Below are 8284 nucleotides of genomic sequence, written 5' to 3' on the forward strand. Positions count from 1 at the left end.
GAATTTAGAAACCAAGAGCTGGGCACCAGGTGCCCACTGCAGCTGGGGCTTCGTTGTTTTTGGGCCCTTTGGGCAGGCGGAGCTAAGAAGCACACACACCCCAACATCTATTTCCATGCTGAAAAATGTGAGTTGGCACCAACACCACAATTGTCATCCAGCTCCACAGAGCCGGTCCTAGGCTTCCTCCTTCCCATGTGTGACACTCCTGTCTCCAGCGGTGAGAATCCGGCCCCAGCACCCTGAAGACAGTTAGCAACTTCTCGACTGCCCTGCGTGTGACTCGCCGACTACTTGCCTGCCTCCTCCCGCGCTGCCTGCGTGAGCCTGTTCCTTGGCCCCAACTAAAAGGAAGGGAAGAGGAGAGGAGGGAAAAGGAGGGGAGGGGAGGGAAGAGAGAAACTCAGAAGAGGAGCGTATGACTTTTCCAGGGCTGCTGTGACAGATCACCACAAACTGGGTGGCTGAGGACAGCAGGAATTGTTCTCTTGCGGTTCTGGGGGCCGGAAGTCCAGAATCAAGGTGTCAGCACCATTGGTTCCTTATGGAGATTCTGGAGCAGAATCTAGCTGTTTCATAGCTGTTCTAGCTTCCCGTGGCTGCTGGCAATCCTCAGTGTCCCTTGGCTTGTGGCTGCGTCACTCCAACCCGCCTCCATCATCACATGGCCTCTCGTTTCTGTGTCTCTGTGCAAATTTCCCTCTTTATAAGGACACTAGCTGTTGGATTAGGGCCCTGGTCTATGACACTGAGTTCTTGTTCTAGTTCAGTTGCCAACATAACCACAGACAGGTTAGTCAACCTTAACTTGGTCACGTCTGCAAAGGCCCCCGTTTCCAAACAAGGTCACCCTCACAGGTGTGGGGTTAAGACTTTCTTGGACACATCTTCTTGGGAACACAGTTCAGCCCACAACAGGGTGGAACCTGCGTTTGTCGTAAGCCCGGGGTCTCGCTGCCTCACAGTCTTGCAGGACCCCTGGGCTTAGTGTCTGAGTTCAGCTGCGGGGCTGGGGGGCACCCAAGGGCAAAGGGGGCAGCCGTGGGGCAGGGCTGTGTGACAGCCGCGCCCACCTGGGAGCGCTGGAGACGAAAGACGGGGCCAGTTGCCTGCAGGCTGTGAGGGCTTGTCCGGGGACCATGTCGTCTCACTCTACCTGCAGCCAGAGAAGTGCTGGCTTGGGGATCCTCTGCACTGCAGCCAGCCTTGAGCCCCAAGCCCCAGAAGGAACCCCTGACTTGAATCTTCTGGCCTTGGTGCTGCAGTAGCCTAAGGTCTCAGGTCTGGACAGGCTGCACGGTTCTTCCCGGGCTGGGGGAGTTGTGGACAACGTGCTCGCTGAGGGGGTCTATACAAGGGGTTCTCTCGGTCCCCCTTCTGCCCCAAGTGTGAGAGCTGAGTGACCTCGAGCAGGAGCCAGCACCTCCCTGGCTCAGATTCTTCCCTGTAAGATGAGGGGGATCCCCGGCTTGGATTGATGCTACACCCCCGTCCCCTGACTATTCAGGATCTGCTGTGGCATCAGGGCCATTTTGAAATCCATCCTTGGCCTAAAATGTAAAAGACGGCCAGAGCCCGATGAGCACCAGCCCTGAGCAGAAAGGCACCAGCTGCTCGGGGCTGTTGGGGACGAGGGGCCCTGTGTTGGTGGGTCAGGCAGAGCGTGCTCCCCAGAGGCGCTGCTGAGCACTGGCCGCCGGAGAGGAGGGGGCTCCAGAACTTGCTCTTGCGCAGTGGTCAGTGGGGATCCTGTTGGGGTGTTAGTAGCATCAGCCCAAGTCTGGGATTCGGAATTTAACAGAGAAATCAGATGATACTGAGCCGCTCACGGGCGTGGGGGTGGGGGAGCTCTCACCAGAGAGGCAGGGAAACCAAGGCCAGAGGGAGAGCACAGCTGCCGGTGTGGGCACTGGGCCCAGCCCCAGGCCCTGCCTCGGGCTCAGTTCTGTCTGGGGCATGGGCAGCAAGGGCCTGGAGCACGTGGAGGGGCCGAACAGGGCTGGAAGGCGCCCTGGTTCCCTGTTCCCGGAGCTGGAGAGGACCTTACTCCCAATGCCATGGAGCCTGGGGGCATGCTGCCCTCTGCCCGCAGGGCCGTGTTTGATGAGTGTGTCATACCCCGAAAGGCCCCGGTTAATGCGCTGACTTCCTGTTCCAGCTCCGTTGCTGACACAACCACAGGCAGGCTAACGGCGCGTCCAGCAGCGTGCCTGGGGCTGGGGGCAGCTGTGGTGGCACCCCGCAGCGCTTGTCCCTTGGCTCCGGAGGCCCCTCTCCGAAGCTCCCTGTGACAGGGGACTTGAGGGGGCACCCTCAGGGTCTGCTGGGGACAGTGAGCGTTGGCACGGCCTTCCTGGCGGGTCCCTTAGCAGTGTCTATCCAAAGACGGGTGTGCCTTCGCTTCAGCTTCTACCTGCAGGGATTTTCCCAACAGCCAAGCTGGCGGGCCAGGATGTGAGCAGGGACTTTCATACCCGGCACGGGGATGGGCTGGGGCTGAGGCTGGACCACTGGGGAAGATGGCAGAGCGAGAGCAGTGAGGGGGGGCGGGGGGGAGCAGGGAGCGGCGTGTGTGTGTGTGTGTGTGTGTGTGTGTGTGTGTGTGTGTGGTGTCTGGTGTGTGTGGCGTGTGTGTGTAGTGTGTGGCCTGTGTGGTGTGTGGTGTCTGTCGGGTGTGTGGTTTGACGTGTGCAGTGTGTGGCATGTGTGGGGTGTGTGTGTGTCTGTGGTGTGGTGTGTGGCGTATGTGGCATGTGTGTTTGTGGTGTGTGTGTGCATATGTGGTGTGTATGCCTGTGTGGCCTGTGTGCCTGTGTGGCGTGTGTGTGTGACATGTGTGGTCTGTGGCGTGTGCGGTGTGTGGCGCGTGACTTGTGCAGTGTGTGCCTGTGTGGCAGGTGTGTTGTGTGGTGTGTGTGGTGTGTGGTTTGTTGACACAAAGTGGCTCCCCCTGCACGTGTCCCGTGTGGTTGAGGGGAGAGGGCCAGCGCCGGGAGCATCCTTGCACTTTATCGTTTTTCTACCTTTGCGATTTTTTTAAGTATCCCTCTGTTTTCCTAGACCTTCCATGACATTTCCACACATGTGGTGACTTGGAGCCCGGAACTTATTCCTGCCCAGTTTGCAGAGAGGCCAGCAGCCCTAAATCAAGGAGCCGCAGGCCGCCAGCCCTCCGACATCTCTGGGCATCCTGATCTGTGGCTGCACCACCAGGTCCCTCCTCCTGCACCCGTGGCTGCTCCCCGGGGGTCTGAGGCTCAGATTGCCCTCTGCTTTTCTCTCCCAGGGTGCCTGTCACGGGGTTTAGAACCCAACCCAAATCCAGGAAGCCCTCGGCTGGAAACAACGTACATCAGAACCAGGAGGGCCCAGGGCCCTGGAGCCCAGCCCCTCCTCTGGGGAGGGGTGCAGAGCCCTTCAGTGGGGCTGGCCCAGGCCAGTGCCCTCAGCCTCCGGGTACTTGGGCACCTGGATATGTGGGGACCGGGCTGCCCTCCCACCGTCCCTTTCAGGCCCAGGCCACCCTGGCTGGCCCCCAGGTCTAGGGTCACAGGAGGAAGAGGCAGGTGAGAAGGAAGATGCCAGAAAAAACACAATCAAACTGTGGATGTTCATTTGAGGCCAGCTCCCAGGTGCCTCAGAAACCAAGTGGAGCCAAGAGGGTGGGCGGCGCAGAGAGGGCTCGGCAGGCCCGGGGCAGCTGTGACCGACTGTCCTGGGCTGACTCTCCCGCCGGTGGCGCTTTGCCCAAACATGGCCTTGGAGCCAGCAGGGTGCCGTGCTTAGGGTCAGGCAGCCTGGACTCTGGCTGCAGCCGTTTAGCCTCAGCCGAGTGACTCTGTCCCTCACCTGTAGGCAGATGGAGGCCCTTCTCCATCAGGTGGCTGCTCCCAGGGCACCAGTCTCCCCCCAGGATGGCCTTGGGAGGAAAGGCAGGCAGCCCGTCCTGCGCTCTGTGCTCCCCCAGCTCGGGAGGTGGCCGAGCCCCTGTGATACTCCTGATCTGTGAAGGTGTGGGGCCTGCGGGGCTGGAACAGAAGGGAAGCCCAGCGTCCCAAACCTGACCAAGGTTTCAGGCACTTTCCTCCATGTTGGAAGCTGGACCAGGCCCAGAGCTCCGTCAGGAAGACAGAGGGCCATGGATCCAAGCCTACTGGGGGCGGGCGATGCGGTGCTGAGAGGCCGGGGCCCCAGGGCACAGAGGCAGCTCTGTCCCTGCACCAGGCTGACCGGGCCAGCCTCAGATGGCGAAGGAGGGTACCTGTGGGAAGTAGGGGGGCAGACAGAAGGGGCCTGAGGCTCCCCAGGTGAGCCAGAGGACTCCCAGCTGCTGTTGGGACCTGCTGGACACGAGGCAGTACCCAGCTTCCCCAGAGCCCCAGCTGCCTGGCCTCCTGCTGCTGGGGCAGGCGTGGCTCACAGTGACGTCAACCATCAGGACTCGGGGCTGTTCTCTCCTGGAGGGAGCAGCCAGCTCACCCCATCCACGTGTTGCCCTCTTAGGCCCCAACTGCCTCGGCCCCTTCGATCCACCCAGTCCTTTTCCTCTAGGATGGGGTGAAGGACCGGGCAGCCCAGGGCTCCTGAGGGAAGCTGCTGGCCCTTTCTGGGCTCAGTTTCTGCATCCACAGAATGGGCATTGGAGCTCTTGGGGTCGGGACCTACGTTAACTGGGGCAACTGAGTAAGACGGTTCTAGTGAAAGGGGCTTATAGGCACCTCAAGTCTCCCCAAGGGGTCACCTTGGCAGGCTCAGTGAGGACAGGGGTAGGACAAGAGACTTGCTTGGGAGGTGCATCTGATGGTCCCCAACTTGGGCCTGGCAGAGCTGGCCCCCCTCCTCTGTGCCCAGGTGCAGGTGGGCTGGTTCTTCCTCACAGCGCCCTTGAGGGAGGCTAGTTAGTCTAATTCTCGGATGAGGCTCAGCAGGATCAGAGCCCCCAGGGTCACCTGCTAGCCCAGGTGGAAACAGAGGGGGAGGAGCAGATTCCAGGGGAGTCCCGGGGCCCTGGGCAGCCCCTGGGCTCAGGCAGAGCCCACCACCCTGCTCCTGCCCGGTGGGTGAGGGTGGCATTCTGCTATGGCTCTGGACAACCCAGGAAGTCACTTTGCCGTGCCCCAGCCTTCTGGCTCCCTGGGATGTGGGCCCACATGGCGAAGGTGACGATTGACACCCATGTCCGCCCGGCCTCGGCTTTTCTCCAGACATTGGCTCAAACTGCTTGTCTTTCTTCTTTCCCTTGAGGCCCTCTCTTTTCAAATCTTCTCCTCCAGAGCAAGCCCTCACAAGGGCAGCCACAAAGCAGAGACCCTCGGGTCCCCAGGAACTGACTGGGAAAGCCACATCCGGGCAGAGTGCTTGCCAGGGCCTGCCAGGCTCGGGGAAAGCAGAAGCAGGGCCCATGCAGAGGTGGGGGCGCTGGGAGACAGGACTCAGCCAGCTTCCTGAGCTGGACCTCGGGTCCCAGTGTGCAGTGCCACATGGACATCTCTGCCTGGGGCAGCCCACAGGCGTCCTCCGCCTCATTCACTGCAACCTCCCTTAGTGGGTTGAATTTTGTCCCCCAAAAGATATGTTGAAGTCCCGCCTGAGACGGTGACCTTATTTGGAAGTGGGGTCTCTGCAGACACGGTCAAGATGAGGTCACGCTGGAGTAGGGGGCAGCCATATCCAGTTACTGGTGTCCTAAAAGCAAAGCGCTGGGAATGAGGGTGGAGATGCGTGCACAACAATGTGAATGTACTTAATGCCATGGACTTACAAATGGTTAAAATGGTAAATGTTATGTACATTTTAACGCAATTTTAAAAAATGGATAAAAATTATAAGAAAAAAAGTGAGGCAGAGGGAGATTTAAGATACAGAGGCGTAGAAGGGAAGAAGGCCATGTGACGAGAGACACAGGTTGGAGCGATGCGGCCATGAACCCGGGGAGATTGTCACAGCCACCAGAAGCCCCGAGCCTGGGGCCCATGTCCCTCAGAGCCTCTGATGGAACCAGCCCTGTCCACACCTGATCTCAGACTTCTGGCCTCAGAGCTGCAAGAGAATAAGTTTCTAGGGGGCTGGCCCCGTGGCCGAGTGGTTAAGTTCGCTCGCTCTGCTGCAGGCGGCCCAGTGTTTCGTTGGTTTGAATCCTGGGCGCGGACATGGCACTGCTCATCAAACCACGCTGAGGCAGCATCCCACATACCACAACTAGAAGGACCCACAACGAAGAATATACAACTATGTACCAGGGGGCTTTGGGGAGAAAAATGAAAAAAATAAAATCTTTAAAAAAAAAAAAAAAGAACAAGTTTCTGTTGTTCCAAGCTTCCTGGTTTGTGGCTATTTGTCACGGCAGCCCCAGGACACCAACAGCAGGCTGCCACCAAAGGCTGGATGCTTGGGGAGGGGGGCCAGCAAGGTGGGGAGGAAACTAGAGGCTGCTGGGGTCACAGAGGAGTCAGACGGGAGGCGGAGGCCGTCCCCTCACCCAGTGTAAGTCCACGGGGACCTTCGCAAGCACAGCCTGCCAGGAGGGCTGGTCGTAACGAGGAGGTACCTGGACACTGCAGGGACATGGCATGGGTCACAGGGCGCCGAAAGGATGCACTGCAGGTCCGGGGCCTCCCTGCAGGGTCAGAAAGTTGAAGCCAGGAGGCCACTTCAGGGAGGGGACGCCGGGGTGGGGAGCACTTAGCTGAGCTGGGAGGGGGAGTGAAACAGGGGCCTGTCCCTGTGGCCAGTGGCCTCCGCTGCACCAGAGCCAAGGGCCAGTGCCCTTGGTTGACCCAGAGTTGATGCCCACCTGATGGGACCTTCTTTCTTCAGGCTACTGGGACGCACCAGGCTGGGTGGCCCCCTTGCCTCTCTGGTCTCCCCACCCTCTCAGGCTGCCCTCTCTCACCCTTGCGCTGACTTCACCCATGCCTCTGCTTTCCGTCCACACCACGCCTGGCCTCCCGAGTCCGAGCCTGCAAACGGCGGTGGCTCTCCCCGTCCAGGTGGACCTGGTCGCTGACACCCCCCTCAGGCCGAGCAGACGTGCGCACCAGCCCCTGAGGCTCCCCGAAACCTGCCGGCCCGCGGCGCCCCATCTCAGCGAAGGGTCCCCATCCCTCTGGGCTCAGGCCCATGACTGCTGTCTGCTTCACTCCCTCCCCACTCCCACAGCAAATCCCCGTGGCTCCAGGTCTCCAAATTCATGCGAAATCGAGCTCCCACCTGCTCCGAGCCTGCCAGAGTGCCACCCTCTCTTCCCTGACCCAGAGCCTCCTCTCACTCGGCTGAGCTCCCTTGGGTTTTCTCCCAACAGCCACAGCTGTCCTGCCACGCTCAGAGCCTGCCACTGGCCTCCCCTGCCACGCTCCCAGTGGCCTGCAGGGACCTCTGGAATCCAGCTGCCAGCTTCCCCACCCTCTGCCTCTCCTCTCCTCCCTCCTGCCCCCACTGAAGCCCCACTGGCCTCCTTTCCTTCCTGGAAGCCTCAGGGCCTTTGCACCTGCCAGTCCCTCAGCCTGAAATGCTACCCCACTCCCTTCCTGATACCTGCATTACTTGCTCCCTCATCTCCTGCAGCACTTTGCTCAAATGTCATCTTGACCATCCTATCTAAAATTGCAACACCCCTCCGTCCTCCCAGGCGCCGTGCACTTCCTTCAAACATCCTATATAATTGATCTATTTGTTCTGTCCATGCTCTGTCCCCACTCACACCCCCACTACAGTGTAGGCTCCCAGTGTCCAGCTCTACAAGGTCCCAGCTCCCGGTGTGCCTAGATGAGAGGATTGGCCGTGAGGACTGCTGCATGGCAGGTGAGCCTGACCTCGGAATGTCCCTTCCCTGAGAGCTGTCCCCACACTCATCCACAGGGTACCCTAAGAGGCGTGTTCAGCCTCAGCTACTGGCCTGAGAGGTTGGGCCCCTGCCTGGGAGCTGCAGCTGGGTCTCAGGGCCACTGGCCTGCCGCTGGCCTGGGAGTCTGTGCTCTGCTGCGATGTGGTCAGGGTGGCTCTGAGAGGAGAACGCCACTGCACGGAGAGAAGCAAGCTGAGTGGACAATGAGGGGCCCGGGAGGCCAAGATAAGCTTTCCCTGCAGCCTCATCCCGGGGACCTCCTCTGCTCAAGCCTTTGGGTGGGCTCACAGAAGGCTGCAGATGATTGGCACAAAACTAGTCAGACAGACCAGTGGACAGGAGAGAGGATCCAGAAGGAGATGCCCCTCACCCTTCTCGAATCAACTGATTTATAACAAAGGCCACTGCAGTGCAGGGGGAAAGGATGGTCTTCTCATTGAA

The sequence above is a fragment of the Equus asinus genome, chromosome 13, assembly GCF_041296235.1.
Source record: "Equus asinus isolate D_3611 breed Donkey chromosome 13, EquAss-T2T_v2, whole genome shotgun sequence".
NCBI classification, from domain to species: domain Eukaryota; kingdom Metazoa; phylum Chordata; class Mammalia; order Perissodactyla; family Equidae; genus Equus; species Equus asinus.